The 27,041-nt window shown below is 38.2% G+C and overlaps 1 protein-coding gene and 1 pseudogene across 1 annotated transcript in view; both read right to left on the bottom strand.

Annotated features, from left to right (window-relative positions):
• The window catches only part of Thsd4 (thrombospondin type 1 domain containing 4), a 208,234-nt gene that overhangs the window by 60,989 nt on the left and 120,204 nt on the right, over positions 1-27,041 (bottom strand). The gene's annotated exons all lie outside the window — the stretch shown is intronic.
• LOC113182003 (ferritin heavy chain pseudogene) lies at positions 1,592-17,262 on the bottom strand (annotated as a pseudogene).

The raw sequence follows: 27,041 nt of genomic DNA, 5'->3' as shown, positions 1-27,041 counted from the left end.
TGCTTCTCCTCAAATGTCCTTTTAAATGTTTAGTAGATTCAGGCAGACTAACCCTTGGAAATAATTTCTTGAAACTAAGTAGTGGTACCTGATTTTTAGAAAATTACTACTTTCCTTTTTGAAGACTATTATTACATCGATTGTCAGAATAATAAATGTTATTTAATGGAGATTAAATTTTACTGGAAATAACTTCTCTACTATCAATTCATTAATATCAATGAAATTTGAAAAAAATATGATAAACCATGGCAGACTATAAATAAAAATTTCTGGTAAACAAGAGTGTCAGCTTTCAGATTTTTTTTCTTCTTTGCAGTGCTGGGGATTGAATCCAGGGCCTACCCAAGTACTAGGCAAGTACTCTACCACTGAGCCACATCCTCATCCCAGATTTTAGACTCCCTTAGTGACATATGTAACACATTCAGTTAACTTAATTGAAATGGAGAAATTGGATCCTCCAGTTTGGATTTGTCTTTTATTTTAGCCATGCTAGTGAGAGTGAAGTGGTATCTAACTGGATTTGATTTGCATTTTTCTATTGATTAATGATTTGAGCATCTAAATGTTTACTGAACTTTTTTTTTTTTTTTTGGTCTTTGGAAGAAGAGCTATTTAAATTCTTCACCCACTTTTAAATTGCACTATTTGTCTTTTTATTGTAGAGTTATAAAAATTCTTTGTATATTCTGTGTATAAGTCCTTTATCAGATAAATGATTTGCAAATATTTTCTCCCATTCACAGCCTGAGTTTTCACTTTGTGGTTGGTATCCTTTAAAACAGGAAACTTGTTAATTTTGGTGAAATCCCATTTATTATTTTTTTCTTTTGTTGTTTGTGCTTTAGGTGTGTCACATGTAAGACACTACTAACTGATCCAAAATTATGACTATCTACTCTTTAAAAAAAATTTTTTTTTGGTACTAATGATTGAACCCAGGGGTGCTTAACCACTGAGCCACATCCCCAACCCTTTTATTTTTTATTTTGAGACAGGGGCTCACTAGGTTGCTTACAGCCTTGCTAAGTCGCTGAGGTCGACTTTGAACTTGTGGTCCTCTTGCCTTAGCCTCTGGAGCCACTGGGATTAGAGGCATATGCCACTGTGCCCAGGAATCTACTCTTCTATTTTTTTTTGAAGTTCTATAGTTTTAGTCTTACATGTATGTCATTGATCCATTTATGAGTTGATTCTTGTAAATGGTAAGACATAGGAGTTCAGCTTCATTCCTTGTCATGTGGCTATCTAGTTATCCCAGCATCATTTGTGGAAAATAATATTCATTCTCCATTTAAAAATTTTGTTACCTTGGTTGAAAATCAATTGACAATAAATGTAAGGACTCTCAATTCTATTCCATTGACATATATGTCACTCCTTAGGCCGATACTACACACATGGATGTTTTTCCATTTTTTGAGGGGGGGTACCAAATTTCTTTATTTGAAGGAATGGTACAAATTAAAGAGCTTAAGTGGATGTTTTGGTATAACTTATAGAAAAGGTGAAGATAACCCAACATGCATGCGTTACCTTGGTGACCAGGGAAGTCACTTCCACAGCTATGGGAAAGTCAGCCTAAGGTTTAGCTCTCTTCATCACTGTCTCCCAGGGTGTGCTTGTCAAAGAGACACTCTGCCTTGCCAGATTCTGGGGCTCCCAGCTTGCCCAAGTTGGTTACACAGTCACCCAATTCTTTGGTGGATTTCTCCTGCTCATTCAGGTAATGAGTCTCAATGAAGTCACACAAGTGGGGGTCATTTTTTGTCAGTGGCCAGTTTATGCAGTTCCAGAAGTGACTGGTTCACACTTTTCTCCAAGTGCAAAGCACATTCCATGGCATCGAGCCCACCCTCCCAGTCATTACCGTCTGGTTTCTTGATATCCTTAAGACAAGATTCGTCCACCTCGTTGGTTCTGCAGCCTCATCAGTTTCTTGGCATGTTCCCTCTCCTTATGAGATTGGTGAAGAAAATCTTTGGCAAAGTTCTTCAAAGCCACATCATCACGGTCAAGGTAGTAAGACATGGACAGGTAGACACAGGAGGCTAGAGCTCCAGGTTGATCTGGCGGTTGATGGGGCCTCCGAGTCCTGGTGGTAGTTCTGATGCACCTGTGAGGGGGATGTGGTCGTGTTGGGGCAGCTGAGGAGAGGCGCTATGGCCTTGGGGCGTCTGAGGGCGCTGTGCAGGGTGGCTGAGGGCTGGGGCTCTGAGCACCAGCCAGGTAGGGTCCAAGCATTGTTGAAGCAGGAAACCAGCTGCGACTCTGGGCGAAGAACGTCTGTTTTTCCATTTTTAGGTGTTTAATTCCCTTAAAAATGTTTCAGAGTTTTTATTGTCCATGTATCACATTTCTTTTGTGAAACTTATTCCTAAGTATTTTATTCTTCCCATTGCCTCCATAAGAGGGATTTTTTTTTCTTATTTTCATATTCTGATTATTTGACCTCAGCGGATAGAAATACAATTGATTTTTGTATATTGAACATGCATCTTTCATTCTTGCTAAAGTCGTCTATTAATTCTAATAGTGTTTTTTGTGAGTTTATGTATTTCTTGAATATTTTATACATATAACTTCAAGTCATCTACACATAGAGGGAGTTTTATTTCTTCCTTTTCAATCTGGATGTCTTTTATTTACTTTTCTTGCCTAAGTGCCCTGACTGAAGTCTCCAGTATAATGTTGAATAGAAGTGATGAGAGCAGAAATTCTTGTTTTCTTTCCAATCTCAGGGGGCAAAGCTTTCGGTGTTTGATTATAAAATATAATGTTAGTTGGAAGTTTATCAATTTCATTAATATTTTCAAAGAACCAGATTTTTTGTTTTATTTATTTTTTATTGTTTTTCCTGTTTCCAATGTCACTGATTTTTGCTCTTTTCTTTATTTTTCCCTCTCTTCCACTTGCTTTGAGATTGATTTGCTTTTCCCAGTTTCTCAAGTTTAAACATTGAATTTTTGACTTCAAAACGTTCTTCTTTATCAATATGGAAAAACAACAATGGGGGAAGCCATTCATGTGTGAAGGAAAGGAATTAAATGGGAAATTTCTGCCCCTTCCACTCAATTTTGCTGTGAACCTAAAACTGCTGTAAAAAATAAAATTCTATTAAAAAAATCTGAAACCATATAAATTTCCTCTGGGTACTGCTTTAGCTGTATTTTACATTTTGACATGTTGTTACTTTCATTCAGTTCAAAATATTTTCTCAAGTTTATCAGTTACATTCCATTATGATTGAAAAGCTCCCCATTTACATGATTATAATTATATAAAATTTATTAAAGTCTATTTTATGACCCAGAATATAATTTATCTTCATGAGTGTTCCATGTGTACTTAAGAATGTAGTTTCTGCTGCTGTTGGGTAGACTGTTGTATCAGGTTAATTTTGTCTACTTATTCTATCAATTATCTTGAGGCAAATACTAAAGTCTCCAATATAATTGTGGTTTGTTTATTTCTCCTTTCAGTGCTATCAGATTTTGCTTCATGTATTTTGAAGCTTTGCCCTGTAGGTGTATATGCACTTAATGTCTGTTTATTTTCTTGGTTAATTCTCCTTTATCTTATTGTGTTATTTCCCTCTTTATATCTGATAATTTCCTCTTGTTTTGAAATCACCTTGTGTAAGGTTAAAATAACCACTCTGCTTTTTTTTTCATTAGTATTTTCACAAAATATCATTTCTCCCCTTAACTTTTTCTATTTTTATTTTTTATTGATTTTTTAAAATAATGCAGCAGAATGCATTACAATTCTTATTACATGTATACAGCACAATTTTTCATATCTCTGATTGTATTAAAGTATGTTGACACCAATTCGTGTCTTCATACATGTACTTTTGATGATGATATCTATCACATTCCACCATCTTTGCTAATCCCCTGCTCCCTCCCTTTCTCTCCAATCCCTCTGCCCTATCTAGAATTCATCTAATCTCCCATGTTCCCCCTCCCTACCCCACCATGAGTCAGCCTCCTTATATCAGAGAAAACATTCTGCATTTGTTTTTTTGGGATTGGCTAACTTCACTTAGCATTATCTTCTCCAATGCCATCTATTTACCTGCAAATGCCATAATTTTATTCTCTTTTATTGCTGAGTAATATTCCATTGTGTATATATGCCACATTTTTTTTTATCCATTCATCCACTGAAGGCATCTAGGTTGGCTCCACAGTTTAGCTATTGTGAATTGTGCTGCTATAAACATTGATGTGACTGTGTCCCTGTAGTATGCTGTTTTTACCCAGATTATTACATTTAGAGTGGGTTTCTTATAGACAGCATGTTGTTGGACCTTTCTTTTTCAATTCAGTCTGACAAATCTAACTTTTTAAAAGATTATATATGTATTTTAGTTGTCGTTGGACATTTATTTATTTATTTTTATGTGGTGCTGAGGATCGAACCTAGTGCTTCACACAAGCTAGATGAGCACTATACCACTGAGCCACAACCCCAGCCCCACAATGTCTATCTTTATTTGATTATTTAGATCATCTATATATACAGTAATTACTGATTATCTGTAAGTCTACCATTTTGTAAGTGTTATTCTTGCCTTCTTTGTATTTTATACCTCTGTTCTCCCTTTTCTTTCTTCATTTGAATTTGAATGAGTTTTAGTCTTCCATATAATTTTATCTATTGGGTTGGTCATAAATCTGTACTATTTTTAAATTGTTGTCTGAGGATTATACTATATAATTTATCACAGTCTACTTAGAGTTAATATTTACCATTTCCAGCAGAATAGAGAAGCTTTATAAACAACAGTGGGGGAAGCTATGCATATGTGAGGGAAAGGAATTATATGGGAAATCTCTGCTCCTTCTGCTCTATTTTGATATGAACATAAAACTGCTTTAAAAAAAGAAAAAAAAAGTCTACTAAAAAATCTGAAACCAAAACCAAACCAAAAAAATTTTCAAATATGTAGGTTCTTCTACCTTCCCTTACTTAAATGTTTGCCATATTTATATGGTATACATTGAAGTCCTTTTAATGTTACAGTTTTTGCTTTTGAAAATCATGCACATTTAATAAAACTTAAGAGGATATGACTTTAGCTGTTTTTAAATCTCATAATAATCTTGTAATAGATAAGAGAATGCAGAATTCTGTTTTTTCAGGGGGAAAACCAATAACAGATGACTTATCTGCACATATATATCCAGCTAAGAGCAGAACCCAGAACCCTACATCTCTTATTTCCTATTTCTTCCTCCAATACTAGGCTGCTTTTTGTTAATCAGATGTAAGTTATGGTTTGGGTACAGAAACTAGAGACTGGGCAGCACAGAAGTTCCCATAATATTGGCAAAAAGACATTGGCAATGAGATCACCTGGGTTCAAGACCTGCTCTGCACACTGCAGGGCGTAAGGAAAGAGCTCAATCCAGGTGGAGCTTGGGACACAAATCTTGGGAACTTCCAGCAAAATAGTATATTACAGCATTCTTCCTGTAATAGCAAAGTGAACCAGACAAGGTGGCTTTTACATCTACATGTGGCACCAATGTAATAAGCAGAAATGGACCTGACTCGTTTCTAAGGCACTGGGTCAACCACAAACTGGCTGATGCTATTCATGTTCCCAACTAACAAATAGCTTGGTTCCATGGTCATTTACCCTGGCTTTCTTCCATTTAGGATTTGCTACTTCTATTCATCAAAATAATCAAGATTCTAACTACAGATGGTTGAGTGTGGAATTCGTTCCTGTGGAAATTCGATTTCCCTTGCTTGGTGGTTTTAAAAACTGTGTTCCTTGGAGTTTAAGAGATTTTCATTAAGTTTCCAGATTTCTATGAGGTATTCTCACAGGTCATCATGGAGAAGAGGGTGGAATGGGGCAGGATGGGGGCCAATATTGTTTTAAATATTTTATTTGAACAAATAGTTACTTGGTATTAAAGAAATTTGGAAGCCTCCACTTCAGAGCATTGACTTGGTGGTCCCACCCCTGGAGGAGAAGGAACTTGAAGTTCAACTACTTTGGTCTAACAATCCTTTGAAGGTATGAATTAATCACCACTGAGTGACATCCAGCCTGGATCTGAGAAGCTTCAGTGGCAGGGAATTCCCCAAATCCCCAGTAGTTCGTCCCACCCTTTGCTTAGCTTCGATGCCATTAGTCCTTCTGTAGATCACTGCTTCTCAAACCTGTCCGTGGCAATCATCTGATGAGTTTTTTCAAAAAGTGTACTGATGCCCGGGCCCCACCCCCAGAGATTCTGGTTTAATTGGTTTTGGGTACAGACTGGACAATGGGAAATTTAAAATCTTACCAGGTGATTCTGATTTGTAGCAAAATTTAGAACCCACTGCTTTAAATGAGCTGAGATCTGTGCTTTTTAAATGCCACCTGGCACTTTTACTCCCCTTCTGGAAGGCTCAGATATAAAGTCAGGTCTATCTTCCACCTAAGAACCTTTAAAGCACCCAAAGACAGTTTCACTTTCCTCCCAGAGTCTTCCTGATAAATCCTGGTGCTTTCTGGAGGCCTTCTCCTGCGACATTGTCTGACTCGACATTGTCTGACTCAATTTCTTTCTGTGGACCAGTGGGGACTGCCACAGCCTACATCGCACCAGAATGGATCAATCATTTCATTGCTGTGACTTTCTATGGTGCTACTGCATTTGGATACCAATTAGTGGCTGAGGGCTAACAACACCCAGAACACCAAATCAGAAAATCTCGTAGACAATTCACCTTTACATTACTGTAGCATTTTACAGCTCACAAAGTAAATTCGCACACCTTATTTCAATTACTTCTCCCCTTAACTGCTCTTATTCCAATCCTGGTTTTCAGGTGAGGTGAGAGAGTTTTAAGGTAAAGTAATCCAAAGCTCTCACTTCCATATTTAGTGATCCTTATACTGGGCCTCACTGTGTCCCACGAAACTGTGCAGTCCATGGTGGGCCAGGGACAGGGCCTCACAGAACACAAACCTCCGATTAGTGCTGCTGTTTTACATGGCAGTTCTCCAGGGCCACCCAAGCTGTATGCACAGTTGTGTGCAGCACCATAACCGCAGGACAGGGGTCTCTGCCACAGTGCTGAGAAAACGGGCCAGGTTTCAGGGCAACATTATACGCTCTTCATTCTGGATGCTGATAGAAATGTGTTGTGACTTCAAAACCTCCTTGGAGAAAGGCCACAAGTTCATGGATAAACTCAAAACAAACAAAAACCAGGTCAGAGTGGCAATCTGTTCAGCAAAATTTCGCAGTCCATCTCAGGATGGACCCTCCGTGCATATCCATGAGATGCCTTATTTTCCTTTTAGTCCCTGACTTACCTTTGCCAGAAGACTTAAAAAAAAAACAAACTCCTGTAGAAGATGACACTTTAACTATATACCCTTTCAGTTCTAGCTTAGCTCTGTCCCTGAACTTTGGTTTTCTGGTTGCACGTTTAGAATATTCTCAGGACTCCCTCATTGAAAACTCCCATGGCTGACCCCATGACAGATCTTTATTTCCCTTATTTCACTGATTGGACTGTCATTCTCTGTCCTTACTTAAAGAGTGACACCACTGGTAGGGGCAGTAGGCCTGGTGTGTGCCAGGAGCATTAAGGAGGTGCGTTACCTGTGGGGTTTTTAACAATCATAAAACTGTCTAGAAGTTGATGCTTTTTATTTTTCACTGTGATAAAATATCCCTACTGTTGGGTTGGAGACCTTGATCTATCCCTCCTCCTCTGCCTTGGCATGCCACTGGTGCCATTCAATCCTAGATGGCCATCCCAAGCTGACCTGGCCCTGGGTTCTGTTTTCATATGTGTAGTATGTTGGGCAGGGCAAAAGTCTCATCTCACCAGGCTCAAGGAGTCCTTCTACAAAACTCTGTTAACAGTTCTGATAGAATGGAACTTGATAACTCTGTTAGAAACAGTATATTTCTAAAACATAGGGTGGCTCCTATGGCAGAACAGAAACCCAGAGAAAACTGGATTTTAAGAGCTCCAAGAATATATCTTGCACAACACACTGGTTATTCCCGAGCACTGGAAAGTACTGTGCTGGAAAAAGAGGGCATGAAATTGTTTTTATTTGAAAGGCATTTGTTTGGGAAAATGATGCTTTTCTCCAAGCAAAATGTTAGCTTGCTTGGTTAGAAGTTAATTACAATATTTATTGCTTAAAGCCAGCCTGGAATTTTGGCTTGAATTCTTAGAAGCCTATGATTCAGGGTGGAAATTACCTATTCAACCCAAGGCCAGTGAGCTAAATGTTGATCTGATACATGCTTGTTTCAAAGGGACCAAGAGATAAGAAATAGTCTCTGACAGATGAAAAACAAAACTGTGGTTTGAAATCCGGGAACATTATCATGGATATGCAGGAATGTTTGTTACTGAGATTGGAGCTAAATGAGGAAATGATTTAAAAGAATAAAGTGGTTAGTTGCCTTGATTCCCAAGTTAATAAGGTTCTTGTTCTTTTGATATCTCTCATATTTACATGTTGGTTTAATTAAAATATTTGGAGGTTGAAATCCAGTGCAATCAGAGAAATCATGCGTTTGATATGTGGCTTAATGGGCTTTAGCATTATCATTCTAATCTGTCTTTAAAGGCAAACATTATCCTTGTTGGTCTTCAGCCCCATCTTCTGGGCTGACCAGCCTGTTTGGGCCTCTGGACATCACAAGTCAGCTGTCCCTCCTTAAGGCCTCTTTGACCCTTAACTTTAGGTTCTGAGCTTCCAGCTTTGATTTTCTTCCTGCTGCATGACCTGATCCTTGGGGGTTCAGGGGTTGCCCTGCAGGGCTCTCGAGGCTGTCCCTCCCATCTCAGTTCAGGACTTTAATTCCACTTGTGGACAAGCTGCGTCCTTGCCCTCATTCCTCTCGCCTCTCTCAGGATCACCTTCCATCAAGCATCCCTTTTTTTCTGTCTCTAATCTTCCTCTCCATCCCCACAAGAAACATGTTTAAAAAAGGAAAGGAGAAACCACATCTTGCCTCAGTCCTGGCATCCCTTAATCTCCCTCCTCCTCTTCACTGTCAAACTTCCTAGATAACATTTACTCTGGCCGCCTCACACCTGCAAAGCTCATGAGTCATGTTCCTGGATCCAGCTGCCTCGTTCCTCAGGGGTCATGTTTGTGGCATGTGAACCATTTGTGCGAGGACACAGGCTGCTCCTCCCTGAATCTCTCTTGCCCCTCACCTCCAGGACACTGCATCCTCGGGGCTCTGCCTGCCTCTCTGACCCGCCTCTCTTCCTCTCCAAACAGACTTGTGGCCACAGTCCTTGAAAGGCAGCTCTGCTCACCCCTGTGCCTCCAGAGCGGTTATGGTTTCTCATCAGTTTCTATTTGTCCCTTGTAAAATACCTACTATTCACTTTGAAGAGCTAACTCTTAATTTATATCTTTGGTTCTGACCTCCTTTCTGAGCTCCAGCACCAGGTTTCCCATGCCTACTAGAACTTTCCCTGACACATTTCATAAACACCTCCACTTCAACACCTTCCAAATCCAACACAACCTTTTCCCTCTCAGCCTGCTTCCTCCATTCACTGGCTCAGGTGTCCTTCTGCTCATCCACTACCAACCTCTGGTTTTCCCTGGTTCTTCCTTTATTCCTGGCATTGAAACAATTATGAACTCCTGTCGTCCTCATCCTGCCACATGTGGTCAGGATGTGGATGCCCCCGGCCTGTACCCACACTACTTTCTGTCTGGAGGGCTCACCCCTTGTAAGGAAGGTGCTGCTTGGAGAGATGATGCATTTAGGTAAAAGTTCCATTTGAAGACCTTTCACTTACCAGCATGGACCTCAGTTTCCTCACATGTAAACAAAGCTTTTGACAGACCTTCTCTGAAGCTTTGTGACTCTCTGGATGCAATTTCTTTCTGCACATCCAAATCCTATCAGTCCTTGAGGATTCAAGCAGTTGCCTTCTCCTTTCAAAGCACACTCTGAGCCCCTCTGAAGCCCAACCAACTAACTAAAGGAAGGTCTTCTTGCTCTGGTTTCCTGTAACATTTTATATAGTTCTTTTAAGGGAATCTATGATTGTTTACTTCTTATCTCTCTCATTAGATAAACTGACCACTCTAAACTCTTGGAGGGAAGAGCCCACATCTCCATCTTCTTTCTTATATCTATCTATATCACAGGCAACCATGACATAGTTGCATCATTTCTACTGATCACTCAGAAATTGACAGCCAGCAGGTGTCCCAGCTGGATCAAAGCTGGCTTTGGGCTACTTTCAGTCTATCATCCTTCCCTGTTCCATCATGTGTCACTGTAGCTAGGGATTGTGTCTAAATGGCCTTTGTGTGTCCAGAGCAAATGCTGGATAAATGCATTATAATATAATATAATAATATATAATATATTATAATATATAATAATATAATATAATAATTGTATAATTTATTATAAACTTGCTGTCTTTATCTTGTCATGTTGAGTTCTTCACTTAGGTGATGATGCTAAGAAAACTGGCTTCTTAGGGCAAATCCACTTTGAGTTCTGTTAAAAACTGTATTGACGAAAATTTGCCAAGATTCATGCCTCTCACCAGAGAGGAGGCAGAATACAGTCCTGACAAGGAAGAAACTGAGGAGGCTCCCTAGGAATCAGAACCTTTTCTATCCACCCCTAGACCACAGTAGAGTGGCCCATAGGGGACCCCGATGGCTAGACTGAGCTCCTGTCCTTGTTCCAGACACACACATGGCTGAGGACCAGCTTCTCTTGTTCCCTGTGTCTGCACTGCCAGCCTAGAGGAGCTGTCTTCTGTGGACTGACCAGTAAGAGGCCCAAGGTATGGTCTGGCTTTAGCTATCTGTCAGTGTGCACTGAGGCCCTGCCTGGGGCCCTGTTCCTGATGCCCTTTGAGACCTCATGCAATCTGTCCCCTCTCTGCTGTGTCTAGGCTTATCACCACACACAGATTCTCCCCCTGTTGACTCAGGCCACCACCCAAGAATGACTGAGTAAAACATGAAGATGCCAAGGAACAGCTGAGAAAATGCCACAGCTAATGGGAAGTGGTCAATCTCCAAAACAAATTAAGAATAATAAAACTTACAAGTTTTTGCTTGCCATATAGTTAAAAAAATGACAATATACATTTCATGTGCTACAGGAAGAAACAACCATAGAAAAGCAGGGGCCAGAAAGCTTTCAAGAGTAGGTGTCAGATGTACTCATTCATTTGCTCAGCAAACTCTGTGATGTACCATGTGCTGTGCTGGGTGCAAAGGGTACAGCAGGGGGCAGAGGCACCCACTGTGTCTTCTGGGAAGAAGACAGGTTTCTGAAAGGGAGAATGATGGGAGAAGGAATCTAATTTAGATGCAAGGGTCAGAGAAGGTCCCTCCAAGGAGATGCCAAGTGTGGGGAAGGAGCAGCTTTGTGAAGTACAGGGAAGCTCATTGCAGAGAGGGAACAGCCCACGCAAAGTCCTCAAGGTTGGAAGAACTTGGGTCAAAGAAAATTCCTGCAGATCTGCTGATGGCTGTTATTCTCATGAATAGACATGACCGCATTCACCCTTCTGGAGGTGGGCAGGCAGCAGGGTGACAATAACATTCTCAAATAACACTCTGCCTAGCCGGGACAGGAATTGGCTCTGAGAAAAAGCAAGAAACGTAACGAGACTTGAGTCACAACATTCAGGGTCTTAAATCTCATACAGTTGACTCATGGTCCTTCCCTGGGCCTCTGGTTCCTCATATTTAAAATGTTAAATTGAACAAAAAATGATCTCTAAGGTCCCTTTAAGTGAAAAATTCTTTTAAAACATTCAATTTAATTAAAATAATAAATCCAAAATGATGAAATGAATTAGTTAATTCAGAGTTTAAATTTGATGACGAGCTCCAGAGACTTGGTGGCAGTTTCCTCCCTCCTTTCCCTGGTCCGGGCTGCGGGTCCAGTGGTGTTTGGGAGGCCCTGGATGAGGCTCTGCACTTGGGAAGAACCCTGAAGGACAGGGAGAGCCATGGGATGGGGCATTTTGCTGCCTGTGGGGACTCACAGCGCCATCTGCAGACAGTCAAGCCCTGGGTTCCGGAGACTCCGATGGGGAGGAGGCCTGGCAGGGGGCTTCTGGGCCAAAGACACTTTCCAGATTCGATTTACAGTCTGTACAGCAGTGTTACCTCTGGCAGTGTTCTTTTCCATATGTTTTTCATCAGAACAATCTAATTGTATTTTATAATCACAGAAATGATTCATGATCATTTAAAAAAAATTAAGTGTCCTAAAAGAAGTGGAAGTTCTCCTCATCCTCCACCTCACTTCACTCTACTAGAATAACCCTAATAAATGATTAGTGAAGATCCTTCTGGACCTTTCTGTGCATATGAAGATGTAGACATAAGTATGATTATATATCCTTTCACAGGGCACATTGTTAATGCAGTATGGGACTTTGCTACACATTTTTTAGCCCACTATCACTTCAGGGTTCTTCATCCCGTGATGTCATTTAGAAATATATTCCATTATTTTTAATGGCAAAAGAGGGTTTCATTTAATTATTTTCCTATTGTTGGTTAGTTAGATTACATTTGATTTTTTTTATTTTATAAAAACTGGGTGCAATAACATCTTGTACAGGTCTTTGTGCTCTCAAATGATTATTTTTCTTGATCAGGGTTTGCATACTTAGGTAGATTATATTCTCAATAAGACTTGATGAGAGTTACTAACTTTCCCCCACTTCTCTCCTTCTCTGTGTTTTACCAATATCTTAAATTTCTGCAATCTGCTAGGCAACATTTGTAATGTACTGTAACAATTTGTATCATCCTGTTTATAGTGGGTTAAATACCTTTTCATATATTTTTAGGTTGTGGGCACATCCTCCCTGGGAATTACTTGCTTAAATCCTTTGCCTCTTTTACATAGGGTTGGTTTATCTTTTCTTAGAGAATTGTAGGAGCTTTTAAAAATACATTAGGGATATTGGACATTATCTCGTTGTTGCATGTTCAGAAATATTTCTCAGTCTTTAATGAGATCCTTTGGCATAGAGAATTCTCTCATTTTTATTAAACCAGATTTATACATCTTTTAAATGCTCACAGAGGTCGAAAGGGATCTTGTTAGAAAGGCTTAGGGTCTTAGAAAGTCTTCCCTCCCCACATTATTTAAAAATATTTTCCTTGGGAATTTTTGTCAATTTCATTTTCCTCTGTTATATTATAGTTTTTATCTTGGCATACATTGTAAGCAGAGATCTAACCTTATCTTTTCATAATGATAACTAAACTACCTTAGTGTCAATTATTGAATTTTCTAGCCTCTCCTCAACTATTTAAGATGTACCTTTTATCATATACTATATTCTTACATATGCAGGGGTCTTTTTCTAGATGATTCTTTCACTACAACTTCTTTGGGATGCCTGTGTCTGTCCCATTTGGTTTTAATTGCTATCGGCTTATAAAATTTGGACATATTCTCACTGCCATCTTTATTCAATAACATTTGGCTATTCTTAAACATTTGCTCTTCCATTTGAACTTCAGAACCAAATAATTTTCATTAAAATTTCATTGTAATGTTGATGTGTTTTTAAAAATTGAACTTTGGATTAATTTTGGGGAAATTCAATTCATATCTCTTTCATATGGAATTGTCTTAGAAATATGATATATTTTTCATTTATTTAAGTTTCCTTTCATATCCTCTAGTAAAGTTTCATCATTTTCTTCATATAGCTCTTATACATTTGCTCCATTTATTCCTAAATATTTAATATTTTTGTTGCTATAGTGAATAGTATCTTTTTAAACTTACAAGTTCTATAAGGTAATTGCTTATATATAGAAAACTATTGTTTTTTGAGTGTTTACCTTGATCTGGGTTCTGTCATGAACCTATGATTAGGTCTGATAGGTTTTTGTAAGCTGTTAATAATTTTTTGTAGAAATGTAAGCCCTATGTAAGGAAGAAGAGTTGATTTTCCACAATGCTTATACTTCATTTATTTTTATTGTCTTATTTCACTCACTTGGGTTAACCTTTGCAGTAATATTAAGTATTCCTGTCTTTCCTCTGGAATAGGATTGTCTCTTGTTTCATCTTTAAGTATGATGATTATTGAATTTCAGTAGATGCTTCTTATCAAATTTAGGAATTTCATCTCCGCTCCTAGTTTATTAAAAGTCTTATACAGATTGACTGGTGTAGGTTATCAAGTCATCCTTTTATCATCTATTAAAATGTTATTTTCCTTGAATATATTAGTGTAGCAACAGGTATCCTAATATTAGCCATCTTTTTATTCTTAAATTATTTGGATTTTTAAAATTAACTACGGTTCCCCTGACCCCCTCCAAAAGGCTTCCTGATAGACTTGTCCAGGAAACAACAGGGACTGTCACTAATATAGAAAATGAATTCCATAAATGACAGAATGCTGGACCAACCATCTATCCACCAATTCCTTCTCTGTTTGGCACTTTTAGGCATGGAAGTGATAGACATGTCTTGGATATTGTGGTTAATGCTGCAATGAAGAAGGGAACATGCATGCCTGTTTAGATTCTGATTTCGAGCTGGAAGACCTGGGCATGCATTTGGAATTGAAGGTGGCTTTGGCAAACTCTGGCCCTTATCTATCAAGTAAAACGTGGAATGTCCAACACAGAGGAACAAAGGGAATGGCATTCAAGACTAGAAGCCCAAACCTACTTTATCTAAGTATGATTGATATACAAAAAACTGTATATTTATATAAACCTATCAGTTTGAAAATAAGTGGAAACATCACTGCAATCTATGCCACAAACATATCCGTTACTTCTGAAGTTTTCCCTCAATTCCTTTAGTTATTATTATCATTATTTGTTCTTTTTAGATATATATGACAGTAGAGTGTATTCTGATATGTTATACATACATGGAGTGTAACTTCCTATTCTTTTGGTTGTACATGATGTGGCGTTACACTGGTCGTGTATTCATATATGAACATAGAAAAGTTATGTCTAATTAATTCTACTGTCTTTCCCGTTCCTGTCCCGCCTCTATTCCCTTCATTCCCCTTTGTCTAATTAAAGGAACATCTATATCCCCCTCCTTATTGTGCATTAGTATCTGCATATCAGACAGAACATTCGACCTCTGATTTTTTTGGTGATTGGCTTATTTCACTTAGCCTGATAATCTCCAGTTATTATTATTTTTGATAAGAACACAATTAAGATTCATCCTCAGCAAAATTTAGGTATACAATACAATGTTGTTAAATGTAAGCCCTGTGTGGCTCCAAAGATCTCTGGAACTTAGTCATCTTTCATAACTAGCAGATGTGAGGTGATATTTCCTATGGTTTTGATTTGCATTTTCCTGATGATTAGTAACGTTCAGATCTTTTCATATATCTATTAGCCCTCTATGTGACTATTCGGGTCCTTTGATTATTTATTTACTTATTGATTGCTATTGAGTTGTATGAGTTCCTTATGTCTTGGATATTTATCCTTTATCAGATGTATGGTTTATAAACATTTTCTCCCATTCCATAGAATATTTATTTTGTTGATTATACCCTTTGCTGTGTAGAGTTTTTTTGAGTTTCATGTAATTCCACTGATCTATTTTTGCTTTTGTAACCTGCATTTTTGGCACCATATGCAAAAACTCATTGCCAAGGCCAATGTTGAGAAGCTTTCCCCGCTATGTTTTCTTCTAGTTTTGTGGTTTCAGATCTCAGGTTTCAGTCTTTAATCCACTTTTCGACTTTTGTGTATGGCATAAGATAAAGATTCAATTTCATTTTTCTTTTGCATGTAGATATTTGACTTTTGTTATTTTTTTAGAAAGAGGATAACAGACACTAAAGGCTAATAACATTATTAAATATTAAAATATTTGCAGAAACCTTGCTTTAAAAGTTGGAGAGAAACACTAGATTTGAAGATACAAGATTTAAGATACACACATTCTTAGCTATGAAAAATCCCTAAATAATTAGTTTTATTGCCCCCCCCCCAAAAAAAAAACATTTCCTGCTCCTGGGTTTTAGATAAGAGTCTTGCAAGAGTCTGTAGGTCCAAGTGCCATCTTGAATCCTATGAGGCTGACCAGGCTGTATCCATGGGTCAATCCTGTGACCTTCCCCATCTCATCTTCCACTCCCTTCGTGGTTATTCTGTGTCCTAGAAGTTCCAGACACTGGCTCCATAACACTTTTGGAACATCCTGTGCCCATTTCATGTTAATGTACTTGCCAGTTTGTTCTTTTGGTCCTCAAAGGTCTTTCTCTGTTCTCATCTGGGGAACTTTATTTATCTTTCACAATCTAGTGCAGAGGTCAACTTTTTGAGGGCTTCCTTCACCCCCTTTCTCTCCTCTCCACTTCCTCCAGGCAGAGTTTATTTCACCCCTTTGATTCCATCTCAGCATGTTCCTGATTGCATTTCAGAAGATTGCCTAGCCTTATGCCTTCCCTCCAGACTCTGAGTCCTTTGAGGGAAGGAAATGGTGTTTATTTATCTCTAGTGGCTCCACCATGTATTATAATAGGCACCAGGAAGTGGCAAGCATCAAATGGTTCTCAAAGAGTGTGCCATAGAACCCTGTGTTCCTGGGAGCATCTGGAAGGACCCTGGGGTATAAGCAGGGCTGAGCTGAGGAGGCTGCAGATCCTTGAGTCTCCTTTAGTGACAAAGCTGCCTTTTGTGTCTCCTTTATGTACTGAAGTGGGGGGGGGATCTGTGCCATATACCATCTACCAAATTTTCACTGCCATAAAAACAATAAAAATGAGCATCCCCACCCCTGTCTACTTTCCATCTAGAAAAAAATACTAGGTATCCAGCTTAAAAAAAAAAAAAACCTGCAAAGATGAGATCCTACATCCTGCTGCATGGGCTTTTGTTTTATAATGGGAAAGATGTGAGGTTGTACAAATAACCAGTAAAATTTTCTCTGCAAATACCAGCGCAGGTTTTGCAAACTCAGGGCAGGTTTTGAAACACCATAATTTAAAAATCCTTAATCAGTGCTACCAAGATTTTTCTCTCTTTCTTCTCACATTTACGTGGTGCATTTTGGACTCAGGATTCTATAGATTTTTCTTCTATGGTGTTTCTAATCATCCTACTTTTCCCCTCTCACCTTTCACCTGGGTCCCATATGCATACACCTTTAAGCAGAATCCCTCAGATGTCCCCCATTCCTTTCCCATGCTGGCTGGCCCTGGAAACCTCTGTAGAAGGTTTCTGGGAGACAAGGTGTCTATATCCATGTGTTCATGAACTCACTTCTCCAATGAACACTGAGTTTAATGAAGGATGCTGTGTCCTATAGCATATGCTGCCTCCCACAGGCTCATTGCTGGCTCTGGATTTCACACACCCCTCAGATCTCATTCATGCCACTGTCCTCCACCGTCCTCTTCCACAGTGTCATCTCACAGTTGTGGAACAGCTCCCCCACCTCACTTTTTGATTGGTTTCTTTTCAAGCTCTTGGATTTAACATTCCTTTTGATGTTCTTCCTGCACACCTCCCTCCTGCTCCCTTATTCTGGATAATAACTCTTTTCTGTGTGCCCTTATCAGAGCCTACCTGAACTGCCTCCTTTTGCTCCCTCCCTTGTCCCCATTTCAAAGGCTACCTTTTCAAGTCACATTGGATCTCCTGCATGCTTAGAGTGGATTTATTTGAGCCTGGAAGTGGTTTTAGGTTTTAGATGGCTTTACTTCTCTTTTTCACTCTTCCCTATACCTCATCTCTTATGTGCACCTAGGGTTGTCCTGGTCACCAGGTGCACATAGGCTTTGGGCAGGTGCTGTGGGGTGTTGTGGGTGGTTTGTTGTCCTGTGGATTCTACAGAGGTGGTCTCTGGTGCTATGACAGGGCTGTGAACTGCCTTAGAGTTGTGTCAGCCTTCTCCGGACAAAGGTACATATAGACAGTGTGACCTGATATTTTCACTTTTTCCTGGGACATGATAATTATTTAATTTTTAATTTTTAATTATTTAATTTTATTTAAGAGCAGATAGTTTCACTCAGCTAAAACCTGAAATAATACTGAAAGTATTTCTTACTTGCGTGTGAAACCACAATTATTTCAATTCACATGTCAATTAAACTGTACAAAGAAGGGGAAAATTAAGTTGCTGAGTAACCTGCTAAACAAATTGAAGGTAAATATTTAACTCTTGGAAAGCTTAACAATGCTAGAAGAAAATAGGATAACCCAAAGTCACACTTAAAGGATGCCAGATCTTTTAAAAAGTCACTAGAGATAGCCTATCTTGGAGGCAAATGATGAAAAGCTAAACAGATCCAAAACTACATTAGGTTAAAATACATTATAAAGAAAAAAAGGAAAGAAATCTAAACATTCTGAACTAGATGAACAGACTGTGACATTACAAGAATAAAATGACTAGTACAGAAGTGGATATCCATTTGACCACTGGTAGCTTTTCCAATTGGAGTATGTGACTAGGAGCATTTCTTTTCCATATGGTTTTCACCCCAGGGCTGACCTTCATCTGAAGGGGACCTTCAAGCTGGCCTCCACCGAATCCCACTCGTCCACTGGCTCGTTCCATTGCCTCTTCCTCTAGCTCCTTGCTGCCAGTGGATTCAAGGGGACAGCCCTGAGATGAGGACCTCCTTGTTCTCCCTCCTCCTGGACAGCATCTCTGCATCACCAAGAATATTGCCTGCCCAGAGTTTTTCTGGCTCCACACCCTTTGCTAGCAATGAGAAAGGCTCAGCCACTCAAGAGTGTTCCTGATTTTCTTCTTCTGCTGGGTTTCCCTCCTGTCCCTATATCCTGAAATAGTGAGTTAACATCAGAATTTATCCAGCCTGCAGACAAACTGATTGCTAAACATCCAGGATCACAGAAAGAAATCGGAGATGTTTGAGTCTGTCTTCAAAAGCAATTTTGACTTCACTCTTGTTATTGGTTTAGGAAACTGCTCTTCCTTAAATGACTCTTCTTTGCTCAATTAGAAGTTTTGTGGAATCAAAATTCCAGGATAGTGATGTATAGAGTTTACTTATCTAAAATGTAGCTTGAAACACTATACATTGCCTAGACCTGCCTAGGTCAGCAGGTCTCAGTTGTCTTCAATGGAACATGAGAACAGGTATGAAGCAGGATTTCCTATTGCCAGGAATTGAGCCAGCAAACCTTCCCTGCAGCACCAGGGTGCCTCTCCCTCCCTTCCCCTGTCTCCTGCTGGTTCCCTAAGAGTCCCTCAGATGTCAGAGCTACACTTGAACTCAGGGACTCCTGATTGCCCCCTAAGCATGGAGCAGGTGATTGAACCAAGTTCACCCCAGCTGGAGTCCTGCAAACAAAATTCAAAGACCAACTTGAGGCTCCACAACTGAGACTCTCTCCACTGCCCATGGATGCTAATTCTGGAAGGCCAGAGCTACTAAGCATCCTGAAGACCCAGAGAAAGCAGGCCATGTCAGGTCTGTAATCCATCTTTGACCTGACTGTGCACATTTCCTTGGGGATATCAAGAAGTTTAAAAACAGTTTTTGAAGGTTAAAAATACTTTGTAGAAACTTCCAGTAGGATTCTTACTTTCTTTCAGAGTTTTAGACAAACAATTTATCTATCATAATCTCATTGGGGAGGAAATAAACTGAAGAGTTCTGCAGGTCCTTGTAGGCACAGTGTCAGAGTGTAGGATCCTTGCAAAGATCCTAAAACTCAAAGATGGACAAAATACCTTTGTGTGCTTCATCTGAAGGGCCAAGATGGAGAGGAGGCTGGTAAATGGCCTTGCTCTAGAGAAGGACCACAAGCATGTGGTTCTGAAACATCTGTCACAACAGCAAATGGAAATGTCAAAGTGAATGATTAAAAAAAAAAAAAAAACCCTGGCAGGAGGTGATTATTTCAATATGTTAACATTTTGCTCTCAAGAGTAGGTTTTAAAAAAATTACAGGCATCTCACAAGAAAAAAAAAATCCACCTAAGGTTATTAAACAGGTAACTTAATAGAAGAGTGTTATTTTTAATTATGGCAGTTTTAATTTCCTTTTTTTTCCTTCATTATTTCTGCTAATAAGCTTGTCATCTGGGCTGGAACTGATTATACAAATCTGGGAAAAAATTTTACTACCTGGAATCATGGTTTTACACATTAGCATTTTACTTTTCAGTTTTATGAATCAACTGCAATATGGAGTCTCTTTAACAATTAGGACACAATTCAGAATATTACTTCAGGATTACTTCATGCAAGCATGTAAATGCGCCCCTCTTTAGGGTGAAGTCTGGGTCCCAGTGATGACTAATTCCATACAAGTCCTTAAAGGCAGAAAGGAAAATGTTCTTTGCAACCTGTGGGAACTACAGGAAAAATTAAGGGAAGAATTTTGTATGGGGCTTTAGATAGGAAGCCTTTAGAACCCAGTTCTATCAGTCAGTAAGTCAAAGCCATGCACTAAATCTTTACTGCATGAGAGACATCCAATTGGGAACTGTGGAGAATAATGAAGAAATGGGAAAATGCAAATTTGTGCTTACTGTTGTTGTTGTTGTTTTTTTAATCAAAAGGGAAGTAGAGGGGGTTGTGGCTGTGGCTCAGTGGTAGAGTGCTTGCCTAGCATGCATGAGGCACTGGGTTCGATCATCAGCATCACATAAAAATAAAATATATTGTGTCCACCTAAAATTAAAAAATTTTTAAAAAGGGAAGTAGAAGCAGTTGTTATGTAGTTGTTTGTTTTGCTCATATGTGAGCAAAACAAACTTTCACAGGAAACTATAATAAACACACAACTGTGACCTAAAACTGACTGGCTCATAACAGACTCTTAACAAATGTCCAATGAATGATTCAACAAGTGAGTGAAGGAATAGGTATCATCTGCATTTGTAATTTGCAAATATTTGCCCTCAAATATTTAAAAAAAATTTTTAGTTACACATGAACACAATATCTTATTCATTTATTTATTTTTATGTGGTACTGAGGATGGAACTCAGCGCCTCACCTGTACAAAGCAAGCGATCTCCCACTGAACCGTCCTCAAATATTTTTGACTGACTAATGGTTGATACAAATGAATTTCTGAGATGGTATTTTTAAGGTTAATTTTTGAGTTCAGTTTCTTAAGTAGTGATTCATTTTCTCTTATGCCTGTTTCCTAAAAATACAAAGGAGGAAGCAATGATGGTCCTGCTTATGGTCTTCTGGACCAAATAGCCATGAATTCACAACTTTTAAAAAAATTAAGGCAGAATTAGCACAACTTATTCATATAAAGTAAAATTCCTATTTTAAATAGCAGAATGTTAAGAAGTGGACTAAATAGTTCTTCAGCTTAAGCAAATGAAGAAGGTGAACACTTAATAAGAAGGTGGTAGTTTAGTTTTAATTCTTTAAAGGTTAAGAGTCTCCATTTAGCTTTATGCCTCAGATTTGACTGAAATTTTTTCTATCTAAATGTTGGAAGAGGAGAGAGACAGAGCTTTGGTACTTGCTAACAGATAGGATATATGACTGTCATTGTCCTGGTTATTCCTCATCTGCTGCTATGAAATTCCCTGTTAAGATGGTCAACTAGTAAAGAGTGACCATCCAACTAGTAAAGAGTAACTCTGACTTATCCATAACTCTTAGCCAGTTTTTGGAGACACCAGGCCTTCATTTAGGGCAGGGGATGGCAAACTATCACCCATGGGCCACATGGGGCCTGCTGACTGCTTTTGTCAATGGTTGGACTGGACTCCAGTCACTGATTTTGCATTACAGCTGGAAAGTTGAGTAGTTGTGACAGAGACCATATGGCCCATGGAGCTATATCTGGCCCTTGACAGGAAAAATATTGAGCAGCATGCCTAGAAATCTTCACCTTATGCTATTGTGGTTCCTTCTCCTCCCAGAGGTTGAAATGACAGACTATACATACACCCAGACCATTGTAACAGCCACCACACCACCATCACCACCACCCACCACCACCACCAACAACAACAACAACTTCACTTTCTCAGCTTCAGGGATTCTTCCTCTTTCCTGACTCTAACAGCAAGATTCCATGCCATATCTCTCTACATCCCCAGTGTTCTGATTTCATGGTTTAAACAGGAATATGAACTGATGAGGTGATGAAGGAATTGTGCTCTGGCCAGCTCATCACAAAGGTGCTCCCATGTGGAAGAAACGTGGCCTCCATTTTGTCTACTATAAACCCTGCAGTACTGTCAGGAGGCAGAGGTGGAACACTTTTTTTCTTACTTTTCTTGCTGATCCCAGTCCTTGCAATTGTACTGATCACATTCTCAGAAGGAATAAAGTCAGATCTTAACTACACAAATATAACCTTTTAAACATGTAAATATCAGTAAATACCTTAAATAACTTGGGCCACAAGGTAAAAATTTATATATAATGGGCATTTTAGTTCGAGAAGATGGAAAATGTTCTGTAGGTGGATGGCAGCACACCATGTGAACGTACTTATTGCCCTGGAATTGGGCATTTAAAACGTTGAAAATGGGAAATTTTATATTATGTCTATTTTACCAAAATTTTTATAAAAGTTCCTATCAGAAGAAGCTGAGTGAAGGGTAGGTCAATGGGACCTCTCTATACTATCTCTGCAACTCTTCTTTAAACTTAACATTATTTGAAAGTAAAAAGTTTTCAAAAAAATCATGCATACTTCTATTTAGTTAGAACAATGTTTCTTGAAATATGGTCTCTGAGACCCTTCCAGGGGGTCTGTGAGCTCACACCTATTTTCATAATAATGCCCTTTTCCCTCCCCTTCTGTCCTGAATATAAAGAACACAACAAAATTGTCGTTACAGTTTCAGACTCCACATTACAACTAACATTTAAGAAACTACCATTTTTTCTAGTTTGGTATAGGATCAAAGGAAAAGATCCACAATTGTCTGAAAAAACTGCTAAACTATGTTAATATTTTCCAATTATATATGTGCAACCAGATTTTCTTCGGACACTATAGCCAAGACAACATATCACAATAGATTGAATGCAGAAGTAGATCTGAGAATCCAGATATCTTCTACATTAGAAGATATTTGGAAAATTATTAAAGGATGCCACTCTTTTTTCAATTTTTTTTTGCTTTGGTAAATACTTTCCAAAAATTGATATGATATAATGAATTTATTATTGTTATATTGTAAAAAGTTAATAATTTTCAAAGTTGTCTAAACTTTAGATATTATCAATATCAATAAATATAAATCATATAAACCAAAGCTTTTTGGGGTCTTGGATAAGATTTCCCAGAGTGTTAGGGGATCCTGAGCTGAAAACATTTGAGAATCAATGACTGAGAATATAGCAAAAATAAAACTGCTACATACCAAGTTTATGAGATATGCCCAAAGCTTTAAATACTCTTATTTCTTAAAAAGAAAGAAAGAAAGAAAAGAAGGAAGGAAGCAGGGAAGAAAGAGGAAAAAAGAAAACCAAAATAAAAATCTTAAAACAGGATTTTATGAATTCAAAAAAGAAAAATATTTATTAAAACCCAAGAACTGTTCTCCAAAATAAAATATTTAATAAAGAAAAAACCCAATAAACCCAAATAAACAATATTAGCACTAAAATAGAGACGACATCAAGGACACTTTAATTATAAGTGAATTCTATATGTAATTCTACACTACCACATTGGAAAGTCTCCTTGAAAAAGATAGATTTAAAAAATTACCAAACTAACTGGAGATGATCAAGAAAACATGATAGACTAACAGACATAGAAAGATTTTTTTAAAGTTTCAATAAGTGATTTCTTCCAAAAAGATTCTAGGGCCAGATATTTTCTTCTTTTCTGAATTCCATCAAAAATCTAAAGAAATAGAATATTATGTAAATCTTTCCAGAACATATAAAAATTGGAAGTCTATCCTGACCTATTCCTTAGGCAGCACAAAATGAAAGCTAGAGGCTAAGTCTCAAGCATGTAGATTTTAAAAATTCTAAGGAAGGTACTAGGAAACTAGATTCAAGAGAAGGTTTAAAAAAAAATCACCAAGCAAGATCAAGCAGAGTATATTTCAGGAATGCAGATGATTTAATATAGGAAACTGTTAGGAAAATAATTTAAATAGATGCCAAAATGGCATCTAAAACTCATCCTGGTAAAAAACTAAACATTTACAAAATTAGAAACAGACTTTTTCAACCTGATACTGAGCATGGAGTCATACATTCATTTAAAATATTTATTGAGCAAACATCTATCTTTCTTGATAGTGAAAAACAGAGGTATTCACATTAAAATCAAAGACAGATTAGGGATGTCTGCTGTTACCTACTAATCACTGTTTTGAAGTTTTGGTAACTCTATCATAAAAAAGAAATCAGAGGTATGATTATTGGGAAAAAGAGACAATGTTATTATCTATATGATATAATTATATTATTAGAAAACCATGAGAATCAATTCAAAATATTCACAATTTATAAAAGTCCAACAAAGGGTCTAGAGACAGATAAATGTAAGCAAGCTATGGCTTTTTTTTTTTTTAACATATTGAGAATAACTTTGAAGATAAAAGACAACCAGATTTCCTTTCCTTTCATTATCATCACAACACCACAAAATACAATTAAAGTACCAAAGACCAATCTTCACAAGAAATGCTTCATGGGTAAGGTCCAAGCCTTATGGACAGATATAAACTATTAGAATGCATGGAAATAATGCTGTGTTCTTAGACTGAATGTTTTAAGTCCATCTCTTCCTTCCAAGTCGGTTATAGAGCTAATGCGTTCTTGGTATGACACAGGTTCAAATTCAAGCATCAGTTCCTTTGAGAGACAGACCACCTAAGTCAAAAAGCTCCCCCTCCTCCAGTCAGTTGCTCCTTCTCTTCTTTCCTGGTCTAATTTCCTTGCCATCTGACATGATTTTTTGGTCCTTTTCTCTCTCCGACTAGAAGAAGAATCCAGGGGTGTCTTTGTACTCTGCACTATTCCCAGTGCTCAGAACAGAGTCCAGCATACAGTAAGTGCTCAATTCATGTTTACTGAGTATCATGCAATCACATGAAAACACCAATAGGACAGAAGGAGGAGGGAAGGGAAGGGGGAAATACTCAGGAATGATAATGACCAAATTATATTGCTATATGGTGTATGAAAGGTGTATGAAAATGCAACAACAAAGTCCACCATTATATACAAGTATCATAATGCACCAATAAAAATATGGAAAAAAAGAAGAGGGAGATTTGCATGTAACATATTTAAACACGTTTCACAGCTACAATAGTTAAAATATTCAGTGTGGTACAGAGATTATTTGGCAGATAAACAGAACAGAACAAATAGCCATGAAACAGACCCAGGCTAAGTATGAGGACTTAGCACATTGTAAACATTCCAGTATTAAACAAATGAATTATTCAACAAACTGTTTAGAAAACTGACTGAATAATAGCGGGGCGGGGGGAGAATCTACATCCTCATTTATTCTATACTTCAAGGTAGATGTTAAAAATGTTGAGTCCCCCACTCTGCCAAAAGAAAAAGAAAACGCTAGATACAAAATAGTTCATATTGTATTATTCCATTCATTTAAGGTTTCTAAAACTGATCATGGTGTTAACAAACAGAAGATGGGGGTTCTCCAAGGAACTGGCTGACGACTCTGTCCAGAGGTAAGGCTTTTGGCACTAAACAGATGTTTCTTTTTCACTTGTGCTTTGAGAGAGGGAATAAAATTCTGTAGTAAAAAAGCTTAATTAATTTATTGTTACTCAAGAAATTAGGTAGGTCCATAAGGACCTTGAACTGAACCATGTTTTTACCAGAAGGGGTCTGGACTACAGGGGTCCCAAGGAGTCCCCTTGCTGAGTAGCACTGAGGGTCCATACCCATGACTTCCACATGCTCACAGCAGAAATCCCGTTGTTCTCTGGGTTTCCTAGGTGCAGCTGAACATTATAAAGACCAACTCATTTCAGAAAAGAAAGTCAGTATTTGTGTTGAAAGTGGAACATCTGAAGCCCTCATTCCTCACCCAGACCTTCAATGCGTGCATTGATCAACCACTGACTGTACCTACAAAAATCGTGGTACCACCTTGAGCCAAGAACTGCATTGGGGGACGCCAGACTTACTGGGTGCAATCCAAATAGCTCTGATCTAGTTCATCGTCAATCATAAATGCATGTGCCATAAAACTTTGATTGCACTATTGGCCTGATATGGTTTTTGGGGAAAAAAAAGTCTTTTGTTTTTGAAAGGTATTTATTGTCCAGACAAAATCTCAAGGCACAAATATTTGGATCAATAGTCATATTATCCTGGACTAGTTTGTATAATAGCAACAATAAAAATTATAATAATAACATCTGATACTCATTGAATAAGTATTTTTTCCAGTCACTATCCTATGTGTTTTACCATTTTTCTTATTTAGTCTTCCTGACAACACTATGAAATGATTATTATTGCCAATTCATTTTACAGATAAAATGATAAATGCAGGTGAAGTAACTTGACTGAAGGCCATGGAGACAGACATGCAGGCTGAGCATAGAACTCTTAACCAGCATGAGCCTGCTAGTATTGAAATTTTGAGACTTTGTACTTTAGATCCTTTTGCCAGTGATACTGATAACCACTAGTTTTTCTTAAAATTCCACATTTGTCTTAGCCATGCCCAGTACTCTGCGCTATTCCCAGAGCTCAGAATAGAGTCCAGTCAGGAGAGGCTAAGGACACTATGGGGTATCCATTTGGAAGAAATCTCAAGTCAGTTGATTAGATCCTTTTCTTTTGATGAACTAATTTAGACTATACTAATTAAAAATGATTTTCAGGGTTAATATTAGTTTTCTTATAGCAATTCTAGAAACTTAGCCAATATGTGATTTGTTCTGCATAGTTTAAAACAGAGGAATACAAGTTACAGCATCGATGCAGGTGAGAATGGGTTCTGTGCTGCCTGCTGAGAACTGTTCTCAGGATCAGATCTTTCCTGGGGTGAAGGTCTGGATCGCATTAGCTCTGGTGGCCCTAGAACTTACCAACAAGGAAGGAAG

The sequence above is a fragment of the Urocitellus parryii genome, chromosome 6 (assembly GCF_045843805.1).
Source record: "Urocitellus parryii isolate mUroPar1 chromosome 6, mUroPar1.hap1, whole genome shotgun sequence".
NCBI lineage: Eukaryota > Metazoa > Chordata > Mammalia > Rodentia > Sciuridae > Urocitellus > Urocitellus parryii.
The sequence above is the reverse complement of the archived record's forward strand: the minus strand, read 5'-3'. Positions and strand labels throughout refer to the sequence as shown.